The 20,814-nt window shown below is 40.1% G+C and overlaps 1 pseudogene; it reads left to right on the top strand.

Annotated features, from left to right (window-relative positions):
• LOC109675740 (putative RNA-binding protein 15B) overlaps positions 1 to 20,814 on the top strand; it is a 64,120-nt pseudogene that overhangs the window by 31,340 nt on the left and 11,966 nt on the right.

Raw genomic sequence — 20,814 nt, 5'->3', positions numbered from 1 at the left:
TCCCCCCGTTAAGGATAGTGGTTTAAGAGCCATGTTGAACACGTAAAGGTGAATTCTGGATGCATTGGAAACCAGATTCAAGTATGGAGATAGCTGCTAGGTGTGGTGGTACACAACTGTTATCTGCACACGGGAGGCAGAGATCAGGATGATCACAGCTCAAGGCCATCCTGTATAAAAAATTAGTGAGACCCCCAGCTTAAGCCAAGTGGTAGTGGTTCATGCCTGTACTACCAGCTATGTGGACGGACTAGGTAGGAGGATCAGGTTCTGAGGCTAGACCCAGGCAAAACCACAAAACCCTATCTGAAAAATTAACTAAAGCATAAAGGGCTGGGGGTATGGCTCAAATGGTAGAACTCCTCTAGCAAGCAGAAGGCCCTGATTTCTAACCTCAGTATCACTCCCCCCCAAAAAAGTAGGGAGGTAGCAGAGAAACCAACCACTGAGTCAACAATTGAGAAAAATTCAAGTGCTGATCCTAAAAAGATTGCCAACCTGGAAAAGTGATCAAAATTGGAATCAGGAACATGGGACAAGATGGAGGAACCTCTGCAACTTAAGTCTCACACTGGTGAAATAGTGTGTTGGCATCAAGTCCAGTATTCTTGGCTTAGAAATTCCTTCCTCCTAAATTAGAATTGACCTAAGTGATCAAGAATCTCCTAGTTTAGCACTGGGAGTGGGCAGAGGAAGGACAGATATTAGGACACATCATATGAGAAACTCAAGCACCCCATTATAAGTCCCCTTCTGTAAATGGTGCTATACAATGAGCATCATTTCTGTTAAAAATGATTACAAGCCAGGCACAGGGGCTCACCCCCGAGATCCTAGCCACTCAGGAGGCAGAGATTGGGAGGATTGTGGTTCCAAGCCAGCCCTAGCAAAAAGATTGTGAGATCCCATATCAACCAATAAAATGTGGGTGTTGAGGCACTCACCTGTCACCCCAGTTACTTGAGAAGCATAAATAGGAGGATCGTGGTCCAGTTCAGCACAGGCATAAATTCGATACCCTATTTGATAAATAACTTAAGCACAAGGACTGGGGAGCATAGCTCAAGTAGCAGAGTGCCTGCCTAGCAAGTGGAAATCTCTGAGTTTAAACTACAAAAAAAAAAATGACATGTTTTTAATAGTAGATAGGGGACTATTTGAGGGGGGACCGTGAAAGGAGGGAAAGGAGAAGATGAATATGATCAAAGTACATTATATATGCACAATGAATCCCACTAAAATCTTTTAAAAGGGAGGAAGGAAGGGGAAGAAAGAATAATATAGATGGGGTGAATTTGATCAAAGTACATTTATATGCATGTATGTAAATATCACAATGAAATGCCTTGGACAATTGATTTATGCTAATAAAAATTAAATAATTTAATGTTTAATTCATGCATTTAAATTGTTAGAATTGATAAATTTCTTCTTCTATTGCACCAAAATATAAAATATAAAGTAAATGTTGATAAAGTTCCTACCCTACCTTAGCAAAGACTAGATTATTTCTATATACACAAAAAATATTAATGAAAATCTCAGAGCATAACACAATGTAAGCCCTCAACAAATATTTTTGAATTAATGAATAAGCAAATGAATTCATTAACTGCAGTATAATTTTTGAGAGAGATAAAAGGGGGAAACGAAACACTCATTATTATACAATGAAAAAAGGAGGAAACTAAACACTCATATTATACAATGCTGTAAAATCATTTAAAAAACACATATCTTTTTGTACACACACTGAAGAGTACTTATGATATTTTAAAAATCCAGAAATAAAAAGATTACTAAGTCTCCATGCATCCATTTTTCAGTTTGAACAATTATAAACATTCTGCAATTCTCATTTCATATCTCTTTTGCTTATGACAATATTTGAGGAGGAACGCATACTCCCATATACAGAGTATCATCCAATTTTTGTTAAAAAGTAGCAAAGTCTCTGTGTGTATGTGCACAGTGTGTGTGCGTGAACTTAGTAAGACATCTGGATGAAAGTGTATCAGAATATTATCAGTGATTAACCACAGCATGGGAGCGAGGCAGGTAAGGGTAGGGTTTGTGGGTAAGATATTTAATTATCTTACTTTATATTCCAGGGTCATTGGAATTAAAAAAAATACAACATATTACTTTTACAACTGTAGGGAAGGCCAAACTTTACCTCCTCCCTCTTAGGGTTTTTGGCTATGCTTGAAAATTACATTGATATAAGGTGTGTTAACAGGAGAAAAGTTGATGGATTTTATCTTGTATGTACACAGAAATGAGCACCAAGAAGTAGCAAATCCCAAATGCTATATAACAGGTTGGACAAAGAATGGCAGTGATGGAGAAGTAACTAAAATGCATGGCAAGGAAAAAGAAGAGTTATTTTAACAAGAGCTGATTGTACAGATTTTTCTTAGACTGGACACCCTGTCTCTGGTGATAAAAATGTTTCTTCTCTCCTGATACAGGGAGAAAAACGGAGGCCATTTCTGGTCATTTTTGTATTGCTAGTTTTCATTAAAATAGAATCTTCTGGGGTTAGGAGTATAACTCAGTGGGAGATTGTCCCTTTTGTCTCTTTTCAAGTGCCATTAGCTCAAAATAATCCTTACACCTATTAATTTTATCCAAAGGAGATATTTAATCCAACATTTCTGTGTTATTTTCATAATACTTTCATTTTTCTTTTACATAAGATGTCAACAATCTATTGATCTGATTTTAATATGTATGCTGTCAATGTAACCATATGTAGAAAACTTGTAATACTGCCAAAAAAGAGAATAAAACCAGTCTATCCAGGGGCATCCAGGCCTGAATAAAATTATGAGCAAGGTTAGAAGTTGTTAATAATTTATTGGGTCAATGCAGAGTGAACTGTCGGGAGAGGATGAAGAGTGGCCAAACTCTCTGTATTGCATTGTGTGTAGGCTAAGAGGTGAATTCAGACACTGTGTGCTCCCTACAGACTGATAAGCCCTTTACTTACACGACACACATTGCCAGCTCTTGCCCTGGCACACACTAATTCCTTTTTCTTGCTCTCTTATGAACACACGAGACAACTTTTAAGAAAAGAAGGGAACTGCACAATATTGGAAGAAACCCAGAGGGAGTGCCTATTATGGGCTGAGTCATGCCCCAACATTTATATATGAAAGCCTTAAGCCTCACTGTGACTATATTTAGAGATAGGGCCTTTAAGACAGTAATTAAGGTTAAATGAGGTCATAAGGGTGGGACCCTGATCTGATAGGACTAGTTTCTTAATAAGAGGAAGAGACACTGGAGAGGTCTCTTTCCATGCAAGCAGAGAGGAAAATTCATGCAAGGACTCAGAGAAAGGTGGTTATCTGCAAGTCAGGAAGAGCAGCCAAACCAGAAACAACTCCTGAAGGCTCCTTGATCTTGGATTTCCAAGAGAAAACAAATTTCTGTTGTTTTGCCATATAGTCAGTGTTATGTTGTTGTGACAGCCCAAGCTGACTGATACATGACCCTAACATCCATACTTCTTTAAGACCTTATTTTAATCCAACTGAGATCCTTCAATATCTTTTTTCCAGAAATTCTACTCAACTTTTTGGTCTCATCTCTATCTTTTGTGCGTACTCTTGCTCTTTCACAGGCATTTCTGGTCATTTTTGTATTCATTAAAATAGAATCTTGTGGGGCTAAGGCAATAACTCAATGGTAGAGTGTGGTTAGCATGTGTAAGACCATGGGTTGGCTCCCCATACAAAAAAAGTAAAGTGAAATAAGTAAGTAAATAAATAAATATCTAGGGTCTTTAGATAATTGAGGAAAATGTAGTATAATGTGATTTTGTTCTTTGAGAAAACTGGCTAAATGTTATGGCTTGAATATGAAATGTCCTCCATGGGCTTGTCTGTTGAAGGCTTGGTCTATAACTGGTGGCACTATTTTGGGAGGATGGTGGAAACTTTAGGAGTTGGGGGCTGGTTGGAGCCTTTGAACGGTGTCTTATCCTTGGCCCCTTCTCTGCCTCTCTCTGCCTCCTGGCTACCATGAAGTGAGCAACTTTGCTCTGCCATGCCCTTTCTGCTTCACCAATGGAGCCAGCCAATATAGACAGAAACCTCTAGAACTGTGAGCCAAAACAAATCTTTCCTCCTTTTAAATTGTTTCTCTCAGGTATTTACACAGTGATAAGAAATTGACTAACACATTAAAAAGTTATAATATAACTGGTTTAGAACCAAATTGCTAGAATATCTTAATTTCTATACACATTTGCATTGATTTCTTTATATTTTATATAGTAGCTATATACATGTTAATCTGTTTGAACTGGTGATCCTACTTACTGGCCTATTGAGGTTACCCTATCTATTGAATCAGAAGTGTTAAATGGAGCTTATATTTTTGTAAACCTCATAAAAATTTATCTTAAATATCATTGTGTTTCAGTACCTAACATGGTACCTGATGTGTGTATGTATACTAAACTCAACATACTAATTGTATGCATACCAATTCTCAAAATTCTCATAAGTTGACAATAAATCCAAATTGACAGAAATAAAGATCCACATGAATGTGACGTTAATTATATGCAAAATGCTATGCTATATGTAAAGTAGTGAGTTTTTTTTTTTGCAGTGCTGGGGCTTGAACTCAGGGCCTGCACCTTAAGCTACTCTACCAGCCTGTTAAGTATTTTCGAGACAGCGTCTTGAGAGCTATTTGCCCATGCTGGCTTCAAACAGTGACCCTCCTGATCTCTGCCTCCTGAGTAAGGATTACAGGCATGAGCCACTGGTGCCTGGCTAAGTAATTAATTTTTAATCATAACTTGCTGTAAGACCTTTGGCAAAACTTGTAGCCTCTGAATCCGTTCTCTTATCTATAAAAGAAAGTATCTCCTGCCACTGTTTGTATTTTTCTCTCAGATACGTGATTCAGAGAAACAGTTGCGAACCACAGGACAAAACAATCTCTAAGATTCCTTCAAACTCTAACATTCTGTCACTTTTGTGTTGTGATTTACAGTCCAAGCTGCATAGCATGCTGAGATATTCCATGAGCCAAAGACAGAGTGGCAGTGCCATGGAAAAACCTGCAGGTACATTAACTCCCCTGAGGAAAATGTGTGCTGACAAGTCAGCAAGTCCATAGGGATGTGACAGACTCCAGGTGAATCTGGATTCTGCCTGAGAAAGAAGTTGATTCTGAGATTAATGGGCACAATGTTGCATGCAGGATTTCTGGGCAACAACGAGTCTCAGCACCAGGCAGATTTCCAGGACCATAAATCAGGGAAGACTGTCAGAGTGGAGTCATTGCAAGGAATACCAAGAGTCCTGGAGGGAAGAGGTTATAATAAACTCAGTGAAGGGAATCTGGATTATTGTCTCTAAGCCAGGATTTAAGGCCAACTTTTGTTTCTACTGGGGAAGTTGTGGGGGTGGGGGTGGGGGGTGGATAAGAACCCTGGTGGACCAATCAGACAGACTGACTCTGCTGCAAGCTAGGAGTGTGTGGGTCTGTTGGTTTGTGAAGGGTGAAGAACAGAAAGGTAGCCTGCTGCTCAGTACCTACACAGACATCCAGGGAAAATCATTTATAGAAACAACAGCTTCTTATTTCTTTCCAAACTGGATTGTTAGGCGTTTCAGAAATGAGCAGGGTTGATCTTGCAAGGGGTAGTTTATAAGCAAGCAATGACTGACACCTAGCAAGTGGATCAAAGAAGGCAGAATGGCAGAGTCATAGGAAGAGAGCTTGGCTTGCTATAAAGAAGTTGTTAGTAATTCGAGTTGTCCAAAAAGGAATTCATAATCACTGAAGTATTGAATTAGAGTTGTCTGACACTCTGTGAGGGAATTTCTGTGTTGGGTGGGACATTGAAATAGAAAATCAGGAAGAGATAAGTCAATTGTATTTTTGCTTTTTATTCTATTCTGGCTCTTTTTAACAAATCAAACTAAAACTAACCCTCCTAGGACGAACCAGAAGTGAGTTAAAAAACCATCTTCTGCCATCAGACTTATACAAATAAAATTCACTCATATTTACTAGCTTTTGGCTTGGCCAATTTTGAGCTCCCTCAAGCTCACCTTCAGTAGTTTTTGCCTTCCTCTGTGCTCGGTTCCTTGAATTCTGATTTTTACTACACATATCTCTGATTTGATGGCTTATTTATTTTTGTGGTTCTGGGGATGGAACCGAGGGCCTCACACATGCCAGGCAAACACTACCACTTAGATATATCCCCAGCCCATCTGATATCCCATTTTGGATATGAAACACAGCTTAAGCTGAAAAATCTCCCTGGACACGATTCCGATGTTTGTTTCCTGTACCTCATATTATTGTCTAATGGGGCCCTGCCTGTGTCCCACGGGATAAACTCAATGGGCCTGTTTTCAATTCAGCCTTACTGCTGAGAGAGGGAAATTGGACGGAGTTCTCCATTACCATGCCCTTCTTTTGTGCAGATTTTAAATGAGGAAAAAGTGACCTGAGCTAACTGTGCTTCCGAAGCTACATTTTTCAAGAAGGAGCATTTGAGGACAAAAATTAAATTAGAGGAATGGAAAGAGGAAAATGAAATGAGGCTATTTTTGCATAGTGGCTGAAGATGGACTTAGGAAAGGAGGTGACTGTCAAAAGTTTGAGTTCCAAGAAGCAGACCTTTTGTCAGGGCTTCAGGTGCAGATGATTTATTGATGAAGTGCTCTCAGGAGAAACTGGCAAGGGAGAAGAGGGCCCAGGACAAGGAAGGCAAAGGACCAAAGATGGGTATTTAGTACTTTGTTAATTTTTTACTATTGTGTACCACAAACCAGAGACTTATAGGGATTTATTATCTCAGTTTCTGTAAGTCAGAAATCCAATCACAGGTAGTTGGGTCCTAAACCCTCTTTAAAAAAGAGGCCTACCCCAGATAATCTCCTTTATTATGAATCAGAATCAACTGATTAGGGACCTTAGTTATATTTGCAAAATCTTCTCACCTTTTCCAAATAATGCAACATAAATATAGAAGTGGTATTCTATAATGTTCATAGGTCTTGTATTCACTCAAGGGGAGGAGGATGATACAAGAGTGTGGGTAATTGACTGCTACCTTAGAATTTTGTATATTATGAACCTCACTTAGCATGATCTCATAGGGAACTCTGGAGTAGAAATTATATCTCAGAAATTGTGGAAACTTGAGGCAAGATAGCTTGACCTCCATGCCCTCTTACCAGTCAGTCACTGGTTAAAATTTTCTCCAGGAAAGAGAAGATCCCAGGCACTTTGGGCTCTACAAGTGTGGGAAGAGGCTTCAAAAGTTCTTAGGCAGCTGTACAAAGTTGCAGGTGCAAGACATTAAAATCAAAAGAAAATAGAAGACAAAGGAGGAGCACACCGAAAGAATGAAGGCATTGTAGGCAATCCAGGTAAAGCACTAACAATGGCAACCAGCCATTCATTCTAACACTCAGATCTACTTGAGTCCCTCTTTACTTTCACTCCATCCTGTCACAGCTCCTTTAAGGGGGGAGGTTTGTCATGTTTCTGGGGGAAAGCTTAACAGAGAAATGTGGGTGAGATCAGCTAAAACTCCCATTACTGATGTTGGTCTTGAGGTCATTAATGACCCTCCTTTTAACAAAACCCCCTTTGCTACCTCCCATTCTAGTTTCTCTTACCCTCATGAGTATTTCTGCTGGTCTAGATAGCTTACCTGATGAGATGAGCTGGTGTGAGGCCCTGGTCATCAGGCTCTTCTCAGGCTATTTTTGCTATAATTGTGCATTCAGACCTAAAACTGGGCATGAGAGCACTAGGAATTGCCCCAATGAGTCCCTTGACTTCTGAAGGCATCTTTTTTGGTGCCCATTCTGTAGCAGCATCTGTACTTCATGATGAGCAGAGTTACTTGCCCTGCCAGGATAGGAACTCCCTTTTTCCCCCTTTTATTCTGTTTGGAAGAAGAAAACTATCTGACCAGGTGACAGCTGTACCTTTATATTAAATTAGGACTCTTATGATGTCCTGTGGTAGAAATATTCCTGCTTTGGCAACTAGGGTAGAGAGACTCACGGTACCTGAACTTGTTGAGGCAGGAAGGATAAGTTTTCCAAGTGAGTCACTAGAAGTATCAACAGTAGCACCTGAATTTCTACTTCTTGGTTTCTGAGCACCTGTGCTCTATCTTTAGGAATCATTGCACCATGTAAAGGCCATTGGTATCAACTACATACCAACTTCTGAAGGACTGTGGCCTGATCTTTTAGGACACCATTTTCAAGCTCATAGCAGAGCATTCCAATGCCTATCAGGCCAGCTTTGCCTGGTGATACAGTCTGTGGAATGGTCCATGAATCTTATGGCCTTAGGCTCATGCTCTCACTCTTTTGCTATTGGGCCGGTTCTTTGGTTAGTGGTTGTGTTATGTGGGATCCTGAGGTGTTATGGGCAAGAAGTCACACTTATAGAATGTGTCAATCTCAACCAAGATTAATCTGTGCCCTTTCTAGTGTGGAAGGGATCTGAAGTGATCAACTTGCCAGCATGTGGCTGGCTGGTGGTCTTGAGGGAAAGTACCATATTCAGAGTTTAGTGTCAGCCCCTGATACTGATAATCAAGAAGACACTCAGAAGCTAAATCAGAATTAATGAAGGGGAGTCTATTCTGTGAGACCTCTATTAGTCCGTTTTTCATTGCTATAACAAAATTCCTGAGGCTGGGGTTTTATAAAGAAAATAGTTTTATTTAGCTCATATTTTTGGAGTAGGCTTTGGTGAGGGCTCCTTTGACTGCACCACAACACAGCAAATATCATCATGGTTGGAGAGACAAGAAGCCATGGAGAGACCAAGGAGAGACTCATCTTGATCTTTTAAAACAAACCTCTCACAAGGACTAACTAACTCCCACAAGAAGTACTTTAATCCCTTCTGAGGTCAGTGGCCCAATGATGTAATGGCATCTCATACACCCTACTTCTTAAAGGTCCCACCACCTCCTAATATTGATACATTGGGGACCAAGCTTAGAACACTTGAACCCTTAGGGGACACACTCAAACCATTTATAAACCATAAAAGCCTCCATCTTGGCAGTCTTCAGTCTGGCACATGAGGCCAAAGATAGAAGCTGTCTGGGTAAATCTTCAGTTGTTCAAAACCTCTTCCACAATGGATCCACTCTGGTTGGAATTCACTGGGGATACAAATGCCCTCATACTTTGAGCCCACTCCAATATGCCTCCAAGCTGTCATGTTCCCAGTCTTATTCTTTCAAATCTGACCACCCAACTGAGCTAGTCATCACAGTCTATGAGCAGTGGTGAACCAAGGCAATGCTGGTAGAACTGGTCTACTTTATTATTATAAACAATAATAAAAATATCTACAAAGTTAGTGTGCTTTTTATTATCACTGTGCAGTAGTGATTCTAAACAATGTCAGTATTAAACTATTCCTCCTTGCTGGAGTGGACTGTTCCTACTGCCCTTCCCTCCAATTTGGTATCTTTCAGCCCAAGACCTCATGATGACCCCACCCCAGACCACTTCTCCCTCTACACAAAGTGGATGATCAGATGTTTTGTGTGAAACTCAGCCTACTAGGAGAGTTTTCCCTTACCACTGTCTTTTAAGACCACTCCTCATGGACCCATAGTGCAGCTAGATTCATTCGTGGCTTCCTCCAGTGAGCTGGCCCATCCATGAGCTATTATGGTAATTAAGTTTACCATGTATCTGTTGCTTAAGAGCCACCATTTGGCCTCTGCTGTTCTGGAACCCTACCCTCTTTATTGTCATTAAGGAAAACAGTTCCATAGTGGCATTTGGAATTCTTAGCCCTGGGCAATAAAGGACCCCACAAATCAGTGTCTCAAGAGTGCTCTGTCCCCTCTCAGTGCATTCTTTATTACATAAGTGAAAAGTATGTCCTCTGAGTCTGTGAGAGGAACATAGACAACTTAAGTCTACAAGTCTTAGATTCATTCCAACCACTCTTATCTCTGAGACTTCCTTAATGCTGCCAAGACATTTCTGGCATCTCCAACTCATTTTATATGGGCCATTTTCTTCCACAAATTTCTAAAAGCCATTTCAATAGCACATCAGGACTGGTACCATTGCCAGGGCATGAATTCTGAGTCACAGAATAGTGCTTTTATGTTTTTTTTTTTTCTTAAAAACTGTCTCCCCCATTGAGCTTAGTATACTGCCCCCTGTTTCTTCTTCTACCCACAAGATTCATCCCTGAAGTGATCTGACAGGCCTTTACACTCCTTCACTAAACACTCCCTTTCTTTCTTTAGCAGGACCAACTCTTCTCCACACAGGCCACTGTATTAATTACTTCTGCTGTGACCAAATGCTTTACAGAAACAACTTAAAAGGTGGAAAGGTTTATTTTGGCTCATGGTTTCAGAGGTGTCAGTCCATCATGGGAGAGAGAGTATGGTAAAGCAGAATAATTCACCTCAGAGTGGACAAGAATCAGAGAAAGGGGGGAATATAGGAAAAGACCAGAGCAAGGTATAGACCCCAAAGATTCCCCCAATGACATACTTCTTCCAGCTATGTTCCTTCTCCTAAAGTTTCCACAACCTCTCCAAATAGTGCCACCAGCTAGAGACCAAATACGCAACATTAGCCTGTGGTACACATGTCAGTTTTCAAACCATAACAATTCTGTCCATTCTTCTCAAAGGCTCCTGGCTATCTCATAATGCAAAGTGCATTTAGTACATCTCCAAGACTCCCCAAAGTATTAACAGTTCTAACATTGTTCAAGGATTTAAGTCCAGAGTCTCAGACTCAAGCCAAATTCTTAGCTGTGAGCCCCTGTAGAATAAAATTGAAATTTATAGATTATAACACACAATGGAACCCCATTCCAAAATGGAGGGATAAGGACATTAGAGAGGAGGAATGAAACCAAAGCAAGACCAAAAAACTAGCTAGCATTTGTTGCCCTTAACGCAGAGAAACTAAAGCAGATACCTTAAAGCAATTGAGGCCAATAGGAAAAGGGGAACAGGTACTAGAGAAAAGGTTAGATCAAAAAGAATTAACCTAGAAGGTAACACCCACGCACAGGAAATCAATGTGAGTCAATGCCCTGTATAGCTATCCTTATCTCAACCAGCAAAAACCCTTGTTCCTTCCTATTATTGCTTATACTCTCTCTACAACAAAATTAGAAATAAGGGCAAAATAGTTTCTGCTGGGTATTGGGGGGGGAGAGGGAGGGGGTGGAGTGGGTGGTAAGGGAGGGGGTGGGGGCAGGGGGCAGAAATGAACCAAGCCTTGTATGCACATATGAATAATAAAAGAAAAAAAAAAAAGAAACCAAAGCAAGACCAAAACCCAGCATGGCAAACTTTATGCCCTGTAGCTCCATGTCCAGGTACAATATATGATGTAACATGGTGTGTGCTCAAATAGGCTTGGGCAGCCCCACCCTATGACCTCTCTCCTGGGCTGGCTCCACTTGTCTGTAGCTTTTCTCAGCAAAGGTTCTATGATCCTGGCATCTCCAACACCCTGGGATCTCCATTGTGGCTTAGGCTTCACCCTCACAGCTTCATGAATTGTCCTCTCTAACCTTGCCACACATTGCCTGTTCTTCTAGGCCTTCCTTTGAAATCTGGGTGGAAGGCTCTATGACCCCATAACTCTGGCATTCTTCATACCTCCAAAACTAGCATTACATGAATGTCACCAAGGTCTGATGTCAGCTTGAGTAGTAGTTGAAGCTCCTTGGACCACTACAGCATTGGCTTCTGAGTACATGGTGGCTGAGCATAGTGAAATGAATTCTGGGGAAACAACTCCCTGGGTGACTCTGTGAGCAGGGTACTCTGGAGGAGCTCTCTTCTCAAGGGAAAATCTTTCAAATGAGTTTACCCTTTCATTCCCTTGAGCCTGCTGTAGGTGGAGTCTGGCCAGTTCGTGAGATGCCCTCAGACATCTTTCCTATTGACCTGATGCAAACTCATTTTCAATGGTGCCAGTGACTTCAGAATCAAGACTTCTTTAGCCCTCACTTTACACAGGTTTTTCTGATTCAACTGCAAGCTTTTCAAGTCTTTTTGCTCTGCTCTTTGCTTCCAATTCTTACTGTAAACCTGGCTAAAGTAGCCAGAAATTTCCTAGCCACATCCTGAATCCTGGAATGCCTTAAAATTTCCTCCACCAAATTAATTAGTTGGCCACATTTAAACTCACTGTCCTATAAAGTCTCAAGACAGGGACAAAATGAAGACAAATTCTTTGCCACAATGTAATATGCCTGGTCTCTCTTCTAATTCTCAATTGTCCTTTTCCTTATCAGAAACCTCATAAGCCTGGCCTTCACTGTCCACATTCCTGTTGTATCCCAAACCTCAGGTTCAAGTTCCCTCAGAAGGCCCTGCCTCTGCCTATAAGATGTGATGAGGCTAAAAACAGAACCATTTCTGAAGTAATTCTACTTTTACAATCAGGTGCTGGACTTATTTTTATCACTCTCTGACTTCTGGTTTCTGGAAGGAAAATGTCATTAAATGGCGTTCAGGAGGGCTTTTGACTTTTACATCTGACCACATCAGTTTCTCTTCAGTGACTTAGTCATGCCCAGGACTAATCAACCAAATTCACAGTCCTCATAATTATCGTTTCTCTTATACCTCTCAAACAGCAGAGAAATCACACAGGTCAATGCCTGTCCCAATCCCAACTCGCCACAGTGAAAATCTCGTTGATTGCAATTCTACAGTGTGGCAGGGGCTATCTACTTTCCACTTACCATCCCAGTGAGAAAGTCGTGGTTGCCATCTGGCTGGCAGGTGACTACATGCCAGAACCCCATGCTTAGAGTCAGCTTCCTAGGACTGCTTCTAGAAGCCACTGCCTTATGCTCAGTTTTCCCCAAAACAGACTCTGAGGCAAGGATTCATGAGCCAGCAATTTAATAATGAGAGACTCTCCAGAAAAAAACCATCAGGTAATAGGAAGCAGGCCAGAGAAGGAGAAGTAAAGCAAGTGTGCAACTCTGGGGCAAAGTCTCAATTTCAGTGCATACCTATTGGGAAGTCTGGGTGTAAATCTTCCAGAAGGTAGACTCATACAAGACAAGGGAGATGGGCTTACACATGCATGAGTACACATACACATGTCAGCCACTGACTAAGGGTGAGCCTTCCAGGCAGAAGTAGACTCCCAGGCACATCTGCCTCTCTGCAAGAGTGGGCAATTGGTATTGGTAGCTCTTGGCAGTACTCTGAGGGGGTCACTAGTGTGAGCTGCTGAATGCAAAAGAACATAGAAGTTGAGGGAAGTGTGCTTAGGAATGATGAAAGGAATCCAAAGTAGTGATCTTCCCCCAAAATGCCCACTATCCTGATCAAAGAGGGCAATTATCATGGTGGTGTATCTGTAGTCTCTTCCAAGAAATGGTTTCAAATAACTGAGTAACTGGATCTCTGGGTGAGAGGGAGAACAAACCACAGCATATGGACAACAGCAGGCCCAAGTCAGTGGGTCTTTTGTGTTGTGTCTACTGAATCAGGATGATGAGAATTGCATTCTCTCTCTCTCTCTCTCTCTCTCTCACTGGTGTGCTTCTTCTGACCCATGTTTCTATTTCCCATTGTTCAGTTGCCATCAGTATTAATGAGTCCACATTCCAATGTTAATGATACAAAGGAAAGGCATGGATAAATTGCTACACCATGCTTATTTACATAAACACATAGCACCTGGAGCAATGCACAGAAATCTATTGATGAGCATCCAGCCAGCCGAAGGCTTTATGAACTTCAGATGTGTGCAAATGTAATTATAGTTGAAAGAAAACAAAACCAAAGGCTAGGACTTACAAATCATCCAGAATAGGAACTGACTTTTGGTAGTGGAATATAAGCAAATGACATTTATTTATCTGGCAAGCGTATTCTGAACACCTACTATATACATGCATTTTATTAGGGGAGAGGCATACGGTGGTGAATACTACATAGATCTTCTCAAGCTTACAAGTTAGTGGAAAGATCACACAAATATACAGTTATATAACATACAGTCGCATCGTGTACAAAAGTTGAGGTATTCCTAGGTTAAAAGAGATGTAAAGTTGCTTAGAGGCTGCTTGCTGCAGCCTCAGGGATACTTGCTGAAACTGTGGTTACAAATGACAGACACAGAAATCCCAGAGTTCCTGATCTTTCCCCAACTAGAGATGAGGTGGGAGTATTATGTTGCATCTGCTTCTGGCTGCCTCCCAAAGCTTCCTTATGACAGAAGAGAAGACATAATCATAGCGCCTGATGAATTATAGTTAACTACTGAAAGGGCAATCACCATGACCACCAATATAAACATCTGTTTTCTGCCACCATGATAGATACTGTGAATGTGTGGGAAGAGCTAAGTCATAATGATGACCGAAACAGGCATGATTTCTGCCTCATGTTGCTCATATTGTAGAGGAGAAAGAACACATTAAAATGTAAAAAGCATAAAAATACGTAACTACCCTATGAAAATCAGTACACATGTAGAGCATATTGCAGGGAGACTGATCTAGTCTGGGTGACACAGAACACCTCTGAGAAGAAACAAAAGCTAGTCCAGATTCTCAGAGCAGAGAGGGAAGAGGAAAGTGGTACGAGATAAGACTGGAGAGTTAAGGAGAGGCAGATCACGCAGGGTTGTGTGTAATTAGGGTGCCAACTTTTTGCTAACAAAAATGGGGAATGTCAAACAGTTTTATATGAGGAAATTATAAGGTTGGGTTTCTATTTTTAAATGATCAGTTGAGAGCCCTTGAGTGGTGGCATATATCTGTAATCCCAGCAGCCAGGAGGCTGAGGCAGGAGGATCCAGAATTCAAGGCCATCTTGGGATATATAGCAAGACTCTGTTTCAAAAGAATAAAAAAGATATAATAAAATTAAAAATAAGACTGCAGCTCATAGGCATTCATGTTTCAATAAAACTTTGTTAAAAAATAAAATCATCACTTCATGATGCCATCTCTGTCATTTTAAATAATATATATACAATGTTCTTGGAAAACCAGGAATAAGAGGGAACACCCTCAACTTGGTAAAGAATATCTGCAAAAAAGAAAAGAAAAGAAAAGAAAAAAAAACCCAAAAACCTAGAGCTAACATTAGTGTGTGTGTGTGTGTGTGTGTGTGTGTGTGTGTGTGTTACTGTGGATTGATCGCAGAGCATTGTGCTTGCTAGGCAAGCTCTCTATTACTTGAGCCACACTCCTACTCCTTTTCCTTTTTAGTTTGTTTTTCAGATAGGAGCTTCCTCTAACTTTGGCCAGGCTGACCTCAAACCTTGATCCTGGGACCTCTTCTTCCTGAGTAGCTGGGATTAAAACAATGCACTACCGTGCCTGCCCCTGAGTTAACATTATACTTAATGATGAGTGATATTGTACCCCCTCCACCTTCCTGAATTTGTGCACTGAAATTCTAGCCTTTAATATCTCTGAATGTGACTATATGTGGAGATAGAGTCTTTAAACAGTTAGTTAATGATGTTAAAGGGAAGTCACTAGGATGGGCCCTTATTCTGTATGACTAATGTCATAATAAGAAGAAATTGGGATACCAGCAGACAAAGAGAGAGGACCATGTGAAGACACAGGGAGAAAGTAGCCATCTCCATGCTAAGAAGAGAAACTCAAACCTACTCTGCTGATACATTGCTCTTAGACTTCCAGCCTCCAAGACTGTAAGACAATAAATTTTTGTTGTTTTGAAACACACAGTCTGTGGTACTTTGTTATAGCAGCCTTACAAACTAAAACAGTGAGCAAGTGGATGCTTTCCAGTTAAGATCAGGACCAAGGCAAGGATATCCCTTCTTACCACTTCTAGTCTACATCTCTCTGAGAGTTCTATCAAATGCAATAAGATAAGGAAATAAAACGTATTCTGATTTGGAAGGAAGGAATAAAATTGTGCATGTTTACAGGTGAAAGGATTGTCTATATAGAAGATCACAACCAATCAACTACAACAGAAACAAACCTCCAAACCCCTTCCTGGAACTAACAAGTGGTTAAAGCAAGGTTTCAGGGTACAAGTTTAATATACAAAAATTGATTGCATTCTAATGTGCCAGAAATGAACAATTGGAATTTGAAATTTAAAGTATAATGTATCTGCATTAGCACCAAAAAAGTAAAGCACTTAGTTATAAATTTAACAAAATATATGTATAAAATCTGTACAAGGAAAACTACAAAACTCTGATGAAAGAAATCAGAGGTGCAAATTAATGGAAAAATATCCCATGTACATCTACATAGGAAGATTGTGTCAATATTGTTAAGCTGTCACTTCTTTCCCAACTGAACAATTTCCCACTGATTTATACATTCAATAAAATCCTAATCCAAATCCTGGCAAATTATGTTATGAATATACACATGTGCTTGTGCATATGTGTGAACTGTATCTAGAAAGATTCATTAAAACTGTTAACAGGGATTGCCTCTTGGGTTAGGAGCAGGGGATCTGGGAGTAGTGTTTGGTTTTACAAATTTTGTGCCTTTTGAATTGTGTGTCATGTACATGTATGCAGATAAAAAGTTTGGGCTAGTAAAGAATTTATACAAGGTCACACATAAAAGGGGATTAAATTCTTGTCTTCTGAACCATAAACCCAATGCTTTTTTCATTGTCTCACCCCATGAAAGTAGATAAGAGAAGGGGTTTCTCTTTGTGCAAGATAGTAAGAGAGAGGGAAAATGCCTTCTGGTGGGATTAAGAATGGGCAAGGCTAAATGGTGTGGACATGGTCCTGCAGTCAAAGGAGAGTTACTCAAGTTTATGCAGAGAGGAATTTGATCTAAGTAATAGAGGGGCCTTTTCTCTTTTGCCTTTTGACCACTGCCTAGAATCTGCCCAATCACTCTTGAAAGGGGTGAATTAGGAGAAAGAGTGTGCCTTAGCCAATTTGGATTGCTATTACAAAGGACCACAGACTGGATAATTTATAAATAACAGAAATTTGTTTCTTACAGTTCTGGAGGTTAGGCAATCCAGTATCAAGGAGGCAGCAGGTCAGCCAGCGTATTTGGTGTCGCGCTCTCTGTCCCTGTTACCACATCCTCACATGGAGGAAGGGGCAAAGGAGCTCATCTGAGCTAGAAGCACAAAAGGCAATGAAAGGATGACTTGGTTAGAATCTGAGGAGAGAGCATATGTATAACTATTGAGCAATTAGGCGACAGGGAAGAAAAGTGTGGGGAACAAAGCACCCAGAGCCTTCTACCATTCCTGTCAACACTTTGTACTGCTTGCTATTTCTTGTGGACAAAAGATTGAGAAAGCTGTGTTCAAATTAGAATTACTTCTCAGTGTTGTGAAAAAAACCTAGGATCTAAAAGTCATTGCATTTTTACATGTAAGCCCAGCTGTAATGCAATAATTTGCATTTATATAGCAACATTCATCTAAAGCAGAAACGTGCTTCCCTCGCATTAACTCATTAATCCTCACAATGTCCTTATGAAGGACCTGGAAAACATGATGATCCCCATCTCACAAAGAAGAAAAATGGAGCCACTGAAAGGGTAAGTGATTTGGGTAAGAACTGGTTGAACCTATAGGAAGAATTAATGCTAGTATTAATACAAGTCTCTTGGAAATGAGTTGTAAATGATTGCTTCAACATAGTTTGGTGTCCAGATTCCTCAAAAATTTTTCATAAATGAATATCTCATTTTGGCTTTATAACCAACAGAATCTCATTATTATTCAGGCTGTATGCACCCTGAATGATGAATAACTAAATTTATCTCATGGGACTTCAAGTCACATTTCTCCCTAATAACTTTTGAGCCTAGGAGTCATAGAACTATGAAAGGAATTACAAGATCAGGGTAATAATAAAAGAAAGGCTCTTGGTTTAAATAGGTTATTAGCAATTTGTTTTAGTTTTTGAAATCTTAATAGTTAATTTTAAAATAAAGCTTGGGGCCAGGGGCAGTGGTGTGTGCCTATAGTCCCAACTTCTTGGGAGGCTAAGGCAGGAGGATAATTGAGCCCAAAGATTTGAAGCTAGACTGGGCAACATAGTGAAGTCCAGTCTTTAATTAAGTATGATATGATGATGATTTGGGTGCAAGTAGTTTATTCAGAGGTTATCTCGGGGAGCATGTTGAGGGAATGGGGAAATAAAAGAAAAGAAGAAAGTTAATAAAAGGCTCCTTGTGAGCAGGTTACAGCTGTATGTAATGGGCTCTATTTCCTTGGGACCCTCTGTCATACTATAGACTATCTTACCAAGGACAAAATAGTCAAATGGTTTGTTGTGTTGTTTTTCTGAGATAGGGTCTTGCTATGTAGCCCAGGCTGGCATCAAACTCATGATCTTCCTGCTTTTCACATGTAGGATTACCAGTGAGCCTCAAAGTGAGTGAAGCAGGTAAGATCTACTACCCTATTCAGCTATTCAACAAACATTTATTGAATACCTATATGTGCCTGCCACTTTGACAGCCCTAAGGATACAAAGTAACTTAGACATGGTGATTTTTCCCACACATAAGTTCTTCTGACATTCTCCAGATCATCCCTCTAGGAGTTCAGATCTGCTTCAACTGCTACAATATGATAAGAGGTACAAAAGAATTTGTAAACTGGAGATGGAAAAGGTTAAATAGTCTGACTGTATTCTCTTAATTTGGTTTGACTGAAGCAGTGATTCCCAGCCTACTTCTCCCTACTTCCCAATATCTAAGTTATAGAACTTTGGGTTCGTGGTGGAACAAGCTAGTGTCCTCTTGGTTTATGAATCCTCTTTAGCAGCTCACAAATATATCTTCTTGATTCTTGGTTTTTTTTTTTTTTTTTGGTAGTACTGAGGTTTGAACTCAGGGCCTCGTACTTGCTAGACAGGTGCTCTACCACTTGAACTATTCTGCCAGCCTCTACCTGCTTATTTCTTGTTAACACTGCCTGCTCTTTCTCTTTTCAATCTAATTCTCCTTTGTAAAAATCCTCCCAGTGACTGATGCGCAGGTGGGATGTCCTTCCCTAATCTGGTGCTCTCATAATGACTATCTCTCTCCATAATATCTGGTTTCAAGATTTACAACAGAATTGGAGAACAAGAGGGTAGAACAGGTGCTGCCTGGAACCTCCTCAAAAAAAAAAAAAAAAGATTTACAACAGAGCTTGACGTGATGGTACAAACCTCTAATCCCAGCACTTCAGAGGCCAGGCTAGGCTACATAGCAAGACCCTACCTCAAAAAAAAATTAACACTCTTATTATATAATCTGAAATTCTCTAGTTTTTTCTGTTTTTCAAGGTGAAGGGGGTGAATTTTTCATTAACAGATAAAATATTATAAGTACCTGGCTATCCCAGGTAGCATATACATATTTTAGACAGGACTCTTAGGAGTCAGCTTCTCATTCCTGACCACTGTTTGGCCTAAGGTCTTCGGTTTAATGTGGAGATGTGATGAACTGTCTAGGCATAGGGCAGGTTTCTGCTTGGCACTTAAATCACATGGGTTAAACTTCTAAGTTGTATTATAGAGAGATGTAATTTGGGGTGGTGAGGAGGATTCAAATCACATCTCTCTGAACTATGTGGTTAGTGTCTGTTTACTGTTGTGCAACTCTCTTGGGCATCTGTATGCTTTATGGTGAGTGTTAGATGTTAAGAAATCTATATTCGTGTATGTATGTATGTATATGTGTGACAAGGTTAAATGAACTTGGAGCCATCTTGTACTATTATTGCTACATTTAGGAATTCAAAAAACTAAGAGTTGGGCTGGTGAAGTGGCTCAAGCTGTAAGAGCGCCTGCCCAGCAAACATGAGGCCCTGAGTTCAAACCCCAGTGCCACCAAAAAACAAACAAAAAACTAAGAGTTAATGCTACATCTGATTGGCTTGGTAGCCTTCCTTTAAGATGAAGACATCAAGAAAAGATGCAGATGGGCTGGGAATTAAACACAGCAATAGAGCATTTGCCTAGCATGAGCATGGCCATGGGTTCCATCCATAACAACACGTGCGCACACACACACACACACACACAGAGAGAGAGAGAGAGAGAGAAATGATGTCTTTTTCTTTCTTTTGATTATCATATTATTGTTATTTTGAGGGTACAATTGTGACATTTACAAAACTTCTTAACAATATATCATAGTTGAATTCACTCCCTCTATTATTCTCCTATAACACCCCTTCCCCCATTCCTGGAATAGTTTCAACAGGTCTCATTTTTCCATTTTCATACATAAGTACGTATTATTTCCACTTCATTCACCTTCCTACACCCTTCTTTTCTTTTATTTTTTTAAATTGTTTTATTATTCATATGTGCATACAAGGCTTGGGTCATTTCTCCCCCCTGCCCCCACCCCCTCCCTTACCACCCACTCCACCCCCTCCCTCTCCCCCCACTCCCTCAATACCCAGCAGAAACTATTTTGCCCTTATCTTTAATTTCTACACTCTTCTTTATATCCTTTACACACACACACACACACACACACACACACACACACACACACACACGCTGGTATCAACCTCCAGACAGGATGTTTTATCTTCTTGTTCTCATTTTTGAAAAAAAAAGACATTTTTTAAAAGATAACTATACAGAGTATTTCATTGTGAAGTCCATGTATGTATGTATTAACCTGAATTGGTTTGTCCATTCTATCTTTCTCCTTTCTATCTTAGTCCCCTTCTTATGGTGATTTAAACAGTTTTAGAAATTCTGTATTCATTCTTGTATAGAAAGTGCATCAACTATATTCACCTTCTTAACTTTCTTCTTTTACCCTCTCTCTCCTGTT

The sequence above is a fragment of the Castor canadensis genome, chromosome 14 (genome assembly GCF_047511655.1).
Source record: "Castor canadensis chromosome 14, mCasCan1.hap1v2, whole genome shotgun sequence".
NCBI classification, from domain to species: domain Eukaryota; kingdom Metazoa; phylum Chordata; class Mammalia; order Rodentia; family Castoridae; genus Castor; species Castor canadensis.
This window is presented reverse-complemented; position numbering and strand designations above follow the sequence as displayed.